We start from the raw sequence: 14,335 nt of genomic DNA, 5'->3' as shown, positions 1-14,335 counted from the left end.
AGAAACAGCAAGAAATACCATTTTTAAGCATGAAATTCCACTCCGAGTCAAGTCCCCTGAAGGATTTTTCAATTTGGGCACAAGAAAAATTTGGCGTCCCAAGCACACTTTTTTCTGACCGCGGGGTCAGGAGTTTTCCTCCTCTGGGTGCAAAAAGCTTGATTTTTAGAAACAGCAAAAAATACCATTTTTAAGCATGAAATTCAAACCTGAGTCAAGTCCCCTGAAGGATTTTTCAATTTGGGCACAAAAAAAATTTGGCCTCCGAAGCACACATTTTTCTGACCGCGGGGTCAGGAGTTTTCCTCCTCTGGGTGCAAAAAGCTTGATTTTTAGAAACAGCAAGAAATACCATTTTTAAGCATGAAATTCCACTCCGAGTCAAGTCCCCTGAAGGATTTTTCAATTTGGGCACAAGAAAAATTTGGCCTCCGAAGCACACTTTTTTCTGACCGCGGGGTCAGGAGTTTTCCTCCTCTGGGTGCAAAAAGCTTGATTTTTAGAAACAGCAAGAAATACCATTTTTAAGCATGAAATTCCACCCCGAGTCAAGTCCCCTGAAGGATTTTTCAATTTGGGCACAAAAAAAATTTGGCCTCCCAAGCACACTTTTTTCTGACCGCCGGGTCAGGAGTTTTCCTCCTCTGGGTGCAAATAGCTTGATTTTTAGAAAGAGCAAGATATACCATTTTTAAGCATGAAATTCCACCCCGAGTCAAGTCCCCTGAAGGATTTTTAAATTTGGGCACAAAAAAAATTTGGCCTCCCAAGCACACTTTTTTTCTGACCGCGGGGTCAGGAGTTTTCCTCCTCTGGGCGCAAAAAGCTTGATTTTTAGAAACAGCAAGAAATACCATTTTTAAGCATGAAATTCCACTCCGAGTCAAGTCCCCTGAAGGATTTTTCAATTTGGGCACAAGAAAAATTTGGCGTCCCAAGCACACTTTTTTCTGACCGCGGGGTCAGGAGTTTTCCTCCTCTGGGTGCAAAAAGCTTGATTTTTAGAAACAGCAAAAAATACCATTTTTAAGCATGAAATTCAAACCTGAGTCAAGTCCCCTGAAGGATTTTTCAATTTGGGCACAAAAAAAATTTGGCCTCCGAAGCACACATTTTTCTGACCGCGGGGTCAGGAGTTTTCCTCCTCTGGGTGCAAAAAGCTTGATTTTTAGAAACAGCAAGAAATACCATTTTTAAGCATGAAATTCCACTCCGAGTCAAATCCCCTGAAGGATTTTTCAATTTGGGCACAAGAAAAATTTGGCCTCCGAAGCACACTTTTTTCTGACCGCGGGGTCAGGAGTTTTCCTCCTCTGGGTGCAAAAAGCTTGATTTTTAGAAACAGCAAGAAATACCATTTTTAAGCATGAAATTCCACCCCGAGTCAAGTCCCCTGAAGGATTTTTCAATTTGGGCACAAAAAAAATTTGGCCTCCCAAGCACACTTTTTTCTGACCGCCGGGTCAGGAGTTTTCCTCCTCTGGGTGCAAATAGCTTGATTTTTAGAAAGAGCAAGATATACCATTTTTAAGCATGAAATTCCACCCCGAGTCAAGTCCCCTGAAGGATTTTTAAATTTGGGCACAAAAAAAATTTGGCCTCCCAAGCACACTTTTTTTCTGACCGCGGGGTCAGGAGTTTTCCTCCTCTGGGTGCAAATAGCTTGATTTTTAGAAACAGCAAGAAATACCATTTTTAAGCATGAAATTCCACCCCGAGTCAAGTCCCCTGAAGGATTTTTCAATTGGGGCACAAAAAAAATTTGGCCTCCCAAGCACACATTTTTTCTGACCGCGGGGTCAGGAGTTTTCCTCCTCTGGGTGCAAAAAGCTTGATTTTTAGAAACAGCAAGAAATACCGTTTTTAAGCATGAAATTCCACCCCGAGTCAAGTCCCCTGAAGGATTTTTCAATTTGGGCACAAAAAAAATTTGGCCTCCCAAGCACACTTTTTTCTGACCGCGGGGTCAGGAGTTTTCTTCCTCTGGGTACAAAAAGCTTGATTTTTAGAAACAGCAAGAAATACCATTTTTAAGCATGAAATTCCAACCCGAGTCAAGTCCCCTGAAGGATTTTTCAATTTGGGCACAAAAAAAATTTGGCCTCCCAAGCACACTTTTTTTCTGACCGCGGGGTCAGGAGTTTTCCTCCTCTGGGCGCAAAAAGCTTGATTTTTAGAAACAGCAAGAAATACCATTTTTAAGCATGAAATTCCACTCCGAGTCAAGTCCCCTGAAGGATTTTTCAATTTGGGCACAAGAAAAATTTGGCGTCCCAAGCACACTTTTTTCTGACCGCGGGGTCAGGAGTTTTCCTCCTCTGGGTGCAAAAAGCTTGATTTTTAGAAACAGCAAAAAATACCATTTTTAAGCATGAAATTCAAACCTGAGTCAAGTCCCCTGAAGGATTTTTCAATTTGGGCACAAAAAAAAATTGGCCTCCGAAGCACACATTTTTCTGACCGCGGGGTCAGGAGTTTTCCTCCTCTGGGTGCAAAAAGCTTGATTTTTAGAAACAGCAAGAAATACCATTTTTAAGCATGAAATTCCACTCCGAGTCAAGTCCCCTGAAGGATTTTTCAATTTGGGCACAAGAAAAATTTGGCCTCCGAAGCACACTTTTTTCTGACCGCGGGGTCAGGAGTTTTCCTCCTCTGGGTGCAAAAAGCTTGATTTTTAGAAACAGCAAGAAATACCATTTTTAAGCATGAAATTCCACTCCGAGTCAAGTCCCCTGAAGGATTTTTCAATTTGGGCACAAGAAAAATTTGGCGTCCCAAGCACACTTTTTTCTGACCGCGGGGTCAGGAGTTTTCCTCCTCTGGGTGCAAAAAGCGTGATTTTTAGAAACAGCAAAAAATACCATTTTTAAGCATGAAATTCCACCCCGAGTCAAGTCCCCTGAAGGATTTTTCAATTTGGGCACAAAAAAAATTTGGCCTCCGAAGCACACATTTTTCTGACCGCGGGGTCAGGAGTTTTCTTCCTCTGGGTACAAAAAGCTTGATTTTTAGAAACAGCAAGAAATACCATTTTTAAGCATGAAATTCCACCCCGAGTCAAGTCCCCTGAAGGATTTTTCAATTTGGGAACAAAAAAAATTTGGCCTCCCAAGCACACATTTTTCTGACCGCGGGGTCAGGAGTTTTCCTCCTCTGGGTGCAAAAAGCTTGATTTTTAGAAACAGCAAGAAATACCATTTTTAAGCATGAAATTCCACCCCGAGTCAAGTCCCCTGAAGGATTTTTCAATTTGGGCACAAAAAAAATTTGGCCTCCCAAGCACACTTTTTTCTGACCGCGGGGTCAGGAGTTTTCCTCCTCTGGGTGCAAAAAGCTTGATTTTTAGAAACAGCAAGAAATACCATTTTTAAGCATGAAATTCCACCCCGAGTCAAGTCCCCAGAAGGATTTTTCAATTTGGGCACAAAAAAAATTTGGCCTCCGAAGCACACATTTTTCTGACCGCGGGGTCAGGAGTTTTCCTCCTCTGGGTGCAAAAAGCTTGATTTTTAGAAACAGCAAAAAATACCATTTTTAAGCATGAAATTCCACCCCGAGTCAAGTCCCCTGAAGGATTTTTCAATTTGGGCACAAAAAAAATTTGGCCTCCCAAGCACACTTTTTTCTGACCGCGGGGTCAGGAGTTTTCTTCCTCTGGGTACAAAAAGCTTGATTTTTAGAAACAGCAAGAAATACCATTTTTAAGCATGAAATTCCACCCCGAGTCAAGTCCCCTGAAGGATTTTTCAATTGGGGCACAAAAAAAATTTGGCCTCCCAAGCACACATTTTTTCTGACCGCGGGGTCAGGAGTTTTCCTCCTCTGGGTGCAAAAAGCTTGATTTTTAGAAACAGCAAGAAATACCGTTTTTAAGCATGAAATTCCACCCCGAGTCAAGTCCCCTGAAGGATTTTTCAATTTGGGCACAAAAAAAATTTGGCCTCCCAAGCACACTTTTTTCTGACCGCGGGGTCAGGAGTTTTCTTCCTCTGGGTACAAAAAGCTTGATTTTTAGAAACAGCAAGAAATACCTTTTTTAAGCATGAAATTCCAACCCGAGTCAAGTCCCCTGAAGGATTTTTCAATTTGGGCACAAAAAAAATTTGGCCTCCCAAGCACACTTTTTTTCTGACCGCGGGGTCAGGAGTTTTCCTCCTCTGGGCGCAAAAAGCTTGATTTTTAGAAACAGCAAGAAATACCATTTTTAAGCATGAAATTCCACTCCGAGTCAAGTCCCCTGAAGGATTTTTCAATTTGGGCACAAGAAAAATTTGGCGTCCCAAGCACACTTTTTTCTGACCGCGGGGTCAGGAGTTTTCCTCCTCTGGGTGCAAAAAGCTTGATTTTTAGAAACAGCAAAAAATACCATTTTTAAGCATGAAATTCAAACCTGAGTCAAGTCCCCTGAAGGATTTTTCAATTTGGGCACAAAAAAAAATTGGCCTCCGAAGCACACATTTTTCTGACCGCGGGGTCAGGAGTTTTCCTCCTCTGGGTGCAAAAAGCTTGATTTTTAGAAACAGCAAGAAATACCATTTTTAAGCATGAAATTCCACTCCGAGTCAAGTCCCCTGAAGGATTTTTCAATTTGGGCACAAGAAAAATTTGGCGTCCCAAGCACACTTTTTTCTGACCGCGGGGTCAGGAGTTTTCCTCCTCTGGGTGCAAAAAGCTTGATTTTTAGAAACAGCAAAAAATACCATTTTTAAGCATGAAATTCCAACCTGAGTCAAGTCCCCTGAAGGATTTTTCAATTGGGGCACAAAAAAAATTTGGCCTCCCAAGCACACATTTTTTCTGACCGCGGGGTCAGGAGTTTTCCTCCTCTGGGTGCAAAAAGCTTGATTTTTAGAAACAGCAAGAAATACCATTTTTAAGCATGAAATTCCACCCCGAGTCAAGTCCCCTGAAGGATTTTTCAATTTGGGCACAAAAAAAATTTGGCCTCCCAAGCACACTTTTTTCTGACCGCGGGGTCAGGAGTTTTCCTCCTCTGGGTGCAAAAAGCTTGATTTTTAGAAACAGCAAGAAATACCATTTTTAAGCATGAAATTCCACCCCGAGTCAAGTCCCCTGAAGGATTTTTCAATTTGGGCACAAAAAAAATTTGGCCTCCCAAGCACACTTTTTTCTGACCGCCGGGTCAGGAGTTTTCCTCCTCTGGGTGCAAATAGCTTGATTTTTAGAAAGAGCAAGATATACCATTTTTAAGCATGAAATTCCACCCCGAGTCAAGTCCCCTGAAGGATTTTTAAATTTGGGCACAAAAAAAATTTGGCCTCCCAAGCACACTTTTTTTCTGACCGCGGGGTCAGGAGTTTTCCTCCTCTGGGTGCAAATAGCTTGATTTTTAGAAACAGCAAGAAATACCATTTTTAAGCATGAAATTCCACCCCGAGTCAAGTCCCCTGAAGGATTTTTCAATTGGGGCACAAAAAAAATTTGGCCTCCCAAGCACACATTTTTTGTGACCGCGGGGTCAGGAGTTTTCCTCCTCTGGGTGCAAAAAGCTTGATTTTTAGAAACAGCAAGAAATACCGTTTTTAAGCATGAAATTCCACCCCGAGTCAAGTCCCCTGAAGGATTTTTCAATTTGGGCACAAAAAAAATTTGGCCTCCCAAGCACACTTTTTTCTGACCGCGGGGTCAGGAGTTTTCTTCCTCTGGGTACAAAAAGCTTGATTTTTAGAAACAGCAAGAAATACCATTTTTAAGCATGAAATTCCAACCCGAGTCAAGTCCCCTGAAGGATTTTTCAATTTGGGCACAAAAAAAATTTGGCCTCCCAAGCACACTTTTTTTCTGACCGCGGGGTCAGGAGTTTTCCTCCTCTGGGCGCAAAAAGCTTGATTTTTAGAAACAGCAAGAAATACCATTTTTAAGCATGAAATTCCACTCCGAGTCAAGTCCCCTGAAGGATTTTTCAATTTGGGCACAAGAAAAATTTGGCGTCCCAAGCACACTTTTTTCTGACCGCGGGGTCAGGAGTTTTCCTCCTCTGGGTGCAAAAAGCTTGATTTTTAGAAACAGCAAGAAATACCATTTTTAAGCATGAAATTCCACTCCGAGTCAAGTCCCCTGAAGGATTTTTCAATTTGGGCACAAGAAAAATTTGGCCTCCGAAGCACACTTTTTTCTGACCGCGGGGTCAGGAGTTTTCCTCCTCTGGGTGCAAAAAGCTTGATTTTTAGAAACAGCAAGAAATACCATTTTTAAGCATGAAATTCCACTCCGAGTCAAGTCCCCTGAAGGATTTTTCAATTTGGGCACAAGAAAAATTTGGCGTCCCAAGCACACTTTTTTCTGACCGCGGGGTCAGGAGTTTTCCTCCTCTGGGTGCAAAAAGCTTGATTTTTAGAAACAGCAAAAAATACCATTTTTAAGCATGAAATTCCACCCCGAGTCAAGTCCCCTGAAGGATTTTTCAATTTGGGCACAAAAAAAATTTGGCCTCCGAAGCACACATTTTTCTGACCGCGGGGTCAGGAGTTTTCTTCCTCTGGGTACAAAAAGCTTGATTTTTAGAAACAGCAAGAAATACCATTTTTAAGCATGAAATTCCACCCCGAGTCAAGTCCCCTGAAGGATTTTTCAATTTGGGAACAAAAAAAATTTGGCCTCCCAAGCACACATTTTTCTGACCGCGGGGTCAGGAGTTTTCCTCCTCTGGGTGCAAAAAGCTTGATTTTTAGAAACAGCAAGAAATACCATTTTTAAGCATGAAATTCCACCCCGAGTCAAGTCCCCTGAAGGATTTTTCAATTTGGGCACAAAAAAAATTTGGCCTCCCAAGCACACTTTTTTCTGACCGCGGGGTCAGGAGTTTTCCTCCTCTGGGTGCAAAAAGCTTGATTTTTAGAAACAGCAAGAAATACCATTTTTAAGCATGAAATTCCACCCCGAGTCAAGTCCCCAGAAGGATTTTTCAATTTGGGCACAAAAAAAATTTGGCCTCCGAAGCACACATTTTTCTGACCGCGGGGTCAGGAGTTTTCCTCCTCTGGGTGCAAAAAGCTTGATTTTTAGAAACAGCAAAAAATACCATTTTTAAGCATGAAATTCCACCCCGAGTCAAGTCCCCTGAAGGATTTTTCAATTTGGGCACAAAAAAAATTTGGCCTCCCAAGCACACATTTTTTCTGACCGCGGGGTCAGGAGTTTTCCTCCTCTGGGTGCAAAAAGCTTGATTTTTAGAAACAGCAAGAAATACCGTTTTTAAGCATGAAATTCCACCCCGAGTCAAGTCCCCTGAAGGATTTTTCAATTTGGGCACAAAAAAAATTTGGCCTCCCAAGCACACTTTTTTCTGACCGCGGGGTCAGGAGTTTTCTTCCTCTGGGTACAAAAAGCTTGATTTTTAGAAACAGCAAGAAATACCATTTTTAAGCATGAAATTCCAACCCGAGTCAAGTCCCCTGAAGGATTTTTCAATTTGGGCACAAAAAAAATTTGGCCTCCCAAGCACACTTTTTTTCTGACCGCGGGGTCAGGAGTTTTCCTCCTCTGGGCGCAAAAAGCTTGATTTTTAGAAACAGCAAGAAATACCATTTTTAAGCATGAAATTCCACTCCGAGTCAAGTCCCCTGAAGGATTTTTCAATTTGGGCACAAGAAAAATTTGGCGTCCCAAGCACACTTTTTTCTGACCGCGGGGTCAGGAGTTTTCCTCCTCTGGGTGCAAAAAGCTTGATTTTTAGAAACAGCAAAAAATACCATTTTTAAGCATGAAATTCAAACCTGAGTCAAGTCCCCTGAAGGATTTTTCAATTTGGGCACAAAAAAAAATTGGCCTCCGAAGCACACATTTTTCTGACCGCGGGGTCAGGAGTTTTCCTCCTCTGGGTGCAAAAAGCTTGATTTTTAGAAACAGCAAGAAATACCATTTTTAAGCATGAAATTCCACTCCGAGTCAAGTCCCCTGAAGGATTTTTCAATTTGGGCACAAGAAAAATTTGGCGTCCCAAGCACACTTTTTTCTGACCGCGGGGTCAGGAGTTTTCCTCCTCTGGGTGCAAAAAGCTTGATTTTTAGAAACAGCAAAAAATACCATTTTTAAGCATGAAATTCCAACCTGAGTCAAGTCCCCTGAAGGATTTTTCAATTGGGGCACAAAAAAAATTTGGCCTCCCAAGCACACATTTTTTCTGACCGCGGGGTCAGGAGTTTTCCTCCTCTGGGTGCAAAAAGCTTGATTTTTAGAAACAGCAAGAAATACCATTTTTAAGCATGAAATTCCACCCCGAGTCAAGTCCCCTGAAGGATTTTTCAATTTGGGCACAAAAAAAATTTGGCCTCCCAAGCACACTTTTTTCTGACCGCGGGGTCAGGAGTTTTCCTCCTCTGGGTGCAAAAAGCTTGATTTTTAGAAACAGCAAGAAATACCATTTTTAAGCATGAAATTCCACCCCGAGTCAAGTCCCCTGAAGGATTTTTCAATTTGGGCACAAAAAAAATTTGGCCTCCCAAGCACACTTTTTTCTGACCGCCGGGTCAGGAGTTTTCCTCCTCTGGGTGCAAATAGCTTGATTTTTAGAAAGAGCAAGATATACCATTTTTAAGCATGAAATTCCACCCCGAGTCAAGTCCCCTGAAGGATTTTTAAATTTGGGCACAAAAAAAATTTGGCCTCCCAAGCACACTTTTTTTCTGACCGCGGGGTCAGGAGTTTTCCTCCTCTGGGTGCAAATAGCTTGATTTTTAGAAACAGCAAGAAATACCATTTTTAAGCATGAAATTCCACCCCGAGTCAAGTCCCCTGAAGGATTTTTCAATTGGGGCACAAAAAAAATTTGGCCTCCCAAGCACACATTTTTTCTGACCGCGGGGTCAGGAGTTTTCCTCCTCTGGGTGCAAAAAGCTTGCTTTTTAGAAACAGCAAGAAATACCGTTTTTAAGCATGAAATTCCACCCCGAGTCAAGTCCCCTGAAGGATTTTTCAATTTGGGCACAAAAAAAATTTGGCCTCCCAAGCACACTTTTTTCTGACCGCGGGGTCAGGAGTTTTCTTCCTCTGGGTACAAAAAGCTTGATTTTTAGAAACAGCAAGAAATACCATTTTTAAGCATGAAATTCCAACCCGAGTCAAGTCCCCTGAAGGATTTTTCAATTTGGGCACAAAAAAAATTTGGCCTCCCAAGCACACTTTTTTTCTGACCGCGGGGTCAGGAGTTTTCCTCCTCTGGGCGCAAAAAGCTTGATTTTTAGAAACAGCAAGAAATACCATTTTTAAGCATGAAATTCCACTCCGAGTCAAGTCCCCTGAAGGATTTTTCAATTTGGGCACAAGAAAAATTTGGCGTCCCAAGCACACTTTTTTCTGACCGCGGGGTCAGGAGTTTTCCTCCTCTGGGTGCAAAAAGCTTGATTTTTAGAAACAGCAAAAAATACCATTTTTAAGCATGAAATTCAAACCTGAGTCAAGTCCCCTGAAGGATTTTTCAATTTGGGCACAAAAAAAAATTGGCCTCCGAAGCACACATTTTTCTGACCGCGGGGTCAGGAGTTTTCCTCCTCTGGGTGCAAAAAGCTTGATTTTTAGAAACAGCAAGAAATACCATTTTTAAGCATGAAATTCCACTCCGAGTCAAGTCCCCTGAAGGATTTTTCAATTTGGGCACAAGAAAAATTTGGCCTCCGAAGCACACTTTTTTCTGACCGCGGGGTCAGGAGTTTTCCTCCTCTGGGTGCAAAAAGCTTGATTTTTAGAAACAGCAAGAAATACCATTTTTAAGCATGAAATTCCACTCCGAGTCAAGTCCCCTGAAGGATTTTTCAATTTGGGCACAAGAAAAATTTGGCGTCCCAAGCACACTTTTTTCTGACCGCGGGGTCAGGAGTTTTCCTCCTCTGGGTGCAAAAAGCTTGATTTTTAGAAACAGCAAAAAATACCATTTTTAAGCATGAAATTCCACCCCGAGTCAAGTCCCCTGAAGGATTTTTCAATTTGGGCACAAAAAAAATTTGGCCTCCGAAGCACACATTTTTCTGACCGCGGGGTCAGGAGTTTTCTTCCTCTGGGTACAAAAAGCTTGATTTTTAGAAACAGCAAGAAATACCATTTTTAAGCATGAAATTCCACCCCGAGTCAAGTCCCCTGAAGGATTTTTCAATTTGGGAACAAAAAAAATTTGGCCTCCCAAGCACACATTTTTCTGACCGCGGGGTCAGGAGTTTTCCTCCTCTGGGTGCAAAAAGCTTGATTTTTAGAAACAGCAAGAAATACCATTTTTAAGCATGAAATTCCACCCCGAGTCAAGTCCCCTGAAGGATTTTTCAATTTGGGCACAAAAAAAATTTGGCCTCCCAAGCACACTTTTTTCTGACCGCAGGGTCAGGAGTTTTCCTCCTCTGGGTGCAAAAAGCTTGATTTTTAGAAACAGCAAGAAATACCATTTTTAAGCATGAAATTCCACCCCGAGTCAAGTCCCCAGAAGGATTTTTCAATTTGGGCACAAAAAAAATTTGGCCTCCGAAGCACACATTTTTCTGACCGCGGGGTCAGGAGTTTTCCTCCTCTGGGTGCAAAAAGCTTGATTTTTAGAAACAGCAAAAAATACCATTTTTAAGCATGAAATTCCACCCCGAGTCAAGTCCCCTGAAGGATTTTTCAATTTGGGCACAAAAAAAATTTGGCCTCCCAAGCACACTTTTTTCTGACCGCGGGGTCAGGAGTTTTCTTCCTCTGGGTACAAAAAGCTTGATTTTTAGAAACAGCAAAAAATACCATTTTTAAGCATGAAATTCCACCCCGAGTCAAGTCCCCTGAAGGATTTTTCAATTTGGGCACAAAAAAAATTTGGCCTCCGAAGCACACATTTTTCTGACCGCGGGGTCAGGAGTTTTCCTCCTCTGGGTGCAAAAAGCTTGATTTTTAGAAACAGCAAAAAATACCATTTTTAAGCATGAAATTCAAACCTGAGTCAAGTCCCCTGAAGGATTTTTCAATTTGGGCACAAAAAAAAATTGGCCTCCGAAGCACACATTTTTCTGACCGCGGGGTCAGGAGTTTTCCTCCTCTGGGTGCAAAAAGCTTGATTTTTAGAAACAGCAAGAAATACCATTTTTAAGCATGAAATTCCACTCCGAGTCAAGTCCCCTGAAGGATTTTTCAATTTGGGCACAAGAAAAATTTGGCGTCCCAAGCACACTTTTTTCTGACCGCGGGGTCAGGAGTTTTCCTCCTCTGGGTGCAAAAAGCTTGATTTTTAGAAACAGCAAAAAATACCATTTTTAAGCATGAAATTCCAACCTGAGTCAAGTCCCCTGAAGGATTTTTCAATTGGGGCACAAAAAAAATTTGGCCTCCCAAGCACACATTTTTTCTGACCGCGGGGTCAGGAGTTTTCCTCCTCTGGGTGCAAAAAGCTTGATTTTTAGAAACAGCAAGAAATACCATTTTTAAGCATGAAATTCCACCCCGAGTCAAGTCCCCTGAAGGATTTTTCAATTTGGGCACAAAAAAAATTTGGCCTCCCAAGCACACTTTTTTCTGACCGCGGGGTCAGGAGTTTTCCTCCTCTGGGTGCAAAAAGCTTGATTTTTAGAAACAGCAAGAAATACCATTTTTAAGCATGAAATTCCACCCCGAGTCAAGTCCCCTGAAGGATTTTTCAATTTGGGCACAAAAAAAATTTGGCCTCCCAAGCACACTTTTTTCTGACCGCCGGGTCAGGAGTTTTCCTCCTCTGGGTGCAAATAGCTTGATTTTTAGAAAGAGCAAGATATACCATTTTTAAGCATGAAATTCCACCCCGAGTCAAGTCCCCTGAAGGATTTTTAAATTTGGGCACAAAAAAAATTTGGCCTCCCAAGCACACTTTTTTTCTGACCGCGGGGTCAGGAGTTTTCCTCCTCTGGGTGCAAATAGCTTGATTTTTAGAAACAGCAAGAAATACCATTTTTAAGCATGAAATTCCACCCCGAGTCAAGTCCCCTGAAGGATTTTTCAATTGGGGCACAAAAAAAATTTGGCCTCCCAAGCACACATTTTTTCTGACCGCGGGGTCAGGAGTTTTCCTCCTCTGGGTGCAAAAAGCTTGCTTTTTAGAAACAGCAAGAAATACCGTTTTTAAGCATGAAATTCCACCCCGAGTCAAGTCCCCTGAAGGATTTTTCAATTTGGGCACAAAAAAAATTTGGCCTCCCAAGCACACTTTTTTCTGACCGCGGGGTCAGGAGTTTTCTTCCTCTGGGTACAAAAAGCTTGATTTTTAGAAACAGCAAGAAATACCATTTTTAAGCATGAAATTCCAACCCGAGTCAAGTCCCCTGAAGGATTTTTCAATTTGGGCACAAAAAAAATTTGGCCTCCCAAGCACACTTTTTTTCTGACCGCGGGGTCAGGAGTTTTCCTCCTCTGGGCGCAAAAAGCTTGATTTTTAGAAACAGCAAGAAATACCATTTTTAAGCATGAAATTCCACTCCGAGTCAAGTCCCCTGAAGGATTTTTCAATTTGGGCACAAGAAAAATTTGGCGTCCCAAGCACACTTTTTTCTGACCGCGGGGTCAGGAGTTTTCCTCCTCTGGGTGCAAAAAGCTTGATTTTTAGAAACAGCAAAAAATACCATTTTTAAGCATGAAATTCAAACCTGAGTCAAGTCCCCTGAAGGATTTTTCAATTTGGGCACAAAAAAAAATTGGCCTCCGAAGCACACATTTTTCTGACCGCGGGGTCAGGAGTTTTCCTCCTCTGGGTGCAAAAAGCTTGATTTTTAGAAACAGCAAGAAATACCATTTTTAAGCATGAAATTCCACTCCGAGTCAAGTCCCCTGAAGGATTTTTCAATTTGGGCACAAGAAAAATTTGGCCTCCGAAGCACACTTTTTTCTGACCGCGGGGTCAGGAGTTTTCCTCCTCTGGGTGCAAAAAGCTTGATTTTTAGAAACAGCAAGAAATACCATTTTTAAGCATGAAATTCCACTCCGAGTCAAGTCCCCTGAAGGATTTTTCAATTTGGGCACAAGAAAAATTTGGCGTCCCAAGCACACTTTTTTCTGACCGCGGGGTCAGGAGTTTTCCTCCTCTGGGTGCAAAAAGCTTGATTTTTAGAAACAGCAAGAAATACCATTTTTAAGCATGAAATTGCACCCCGAGTCAAGTCCCCTGAAGGATTTTTCAATTTGGGCACAAAAAAAATTTGTCCTCCCAAGCACACTTTTTTCTGACCGCGGGGTCAGGAGTTTTCCTCCTCTGGGTGCAAAAAGCTTGATTTTTAGAAACAGCAAGAAATACCATTTTTAAGCATGAAATTCCACCCCGAGTCAAGTCCCCTGAAGGATTTTTCAATTTGGGCACAAAAAAAATTTGGCCTCCCAAGCACACTTTTTTCTGACCGCGGGGTCAGGAGTTTTCCTCCTCTGGGTGCAAAAAGCTTGATTTTTAGAAACAGCAAAAAATACCATTTTTAAGCATGAAATTCCAACCTGAGTCAAGTCCCCTGAAGGATTTTTCAATTTGGGCACAAGAAAAATTTGGCGTCCCAAGCACACTTTTTTCTGACCGCGGGGTCAGGAGTTTTCCTCCTCTGGGTGCAAAAAGCTTGATTTTTAGAAACAGCAAAAAATACCATTTTTAAGCATGAAATTCCACCCCGAGTCAAGTCCCCTGAAGGATTTTTCAATTTGGGCACAAAAAAAATTTGGCCTCCCAAGCACACTTTTTTCTGACCGCGGGGTCAGGAGTTTTCTTCCTCTGGGTACAAAAAGCTTGATTTTTAGAAACAGCAAGAAATACCATTTTTAAGCATGAAATTCCACCCCGAGTCAAGTCCCCTGAAGGATTTTTCAATTTGGGCACAAAAAAAATTTGGCCTCCCAAGCACACTTTTTTCTGACCGCGGGGTCAGGAGTTTTCCTCCTCTGGGTGCAAAAAGCTTGATTTTTAGAAACAGCAAGAAATACCATTTTTAAGCATGAAATTGCACCCCGAGTCAAGTCCCCTGAAGGATTTTTCAATTTGGGCACAAAAAAAATTTGGCCTCCGAAGCACACATTTTTCTGACCGCGGGGTCAGGAGTTTTCCTCCTCTGGGTGCAAAAAGCTTGATTTTTAGAAACAGCAAGAAATACCATTTTTAAGCATGAAATTGCACCCCGAGTCAAGTCCCCTGAAGGATTTTTCAATTTGGGCACAAAAAAAATTTGGCCTCCGAAGCACACATTTTTCTGACCGCGGGGTCAGGAGTTTTCCTCCTCTGGGTGCAAAAAGCTTGATTTTTAGAAACAGCAAAAAATACCATTTTTAAGCATGAAATTCCACCCCGAGTCAAGTCCCCTGAAGGATTTTTCAATTTGGGCACAAAAAAAATTTGGCCTCCCAAGCACACTTTTTTCTGACC

This window comes from Natrix helvetica, assembly GCF_964273705.1.
Source record: "Natrix helvetica genome assembly, chromosome: 1".
Classification (NCBI taxonomy): domain Eukaryota; kingdom Metazoa; phylum Chordata; class Lepidosauria; order Squamata; family Natricidae; genus Natrix; species Natrix helvetica.
This window is presented reverse-complemented; position numbering follows the sequence as displayed.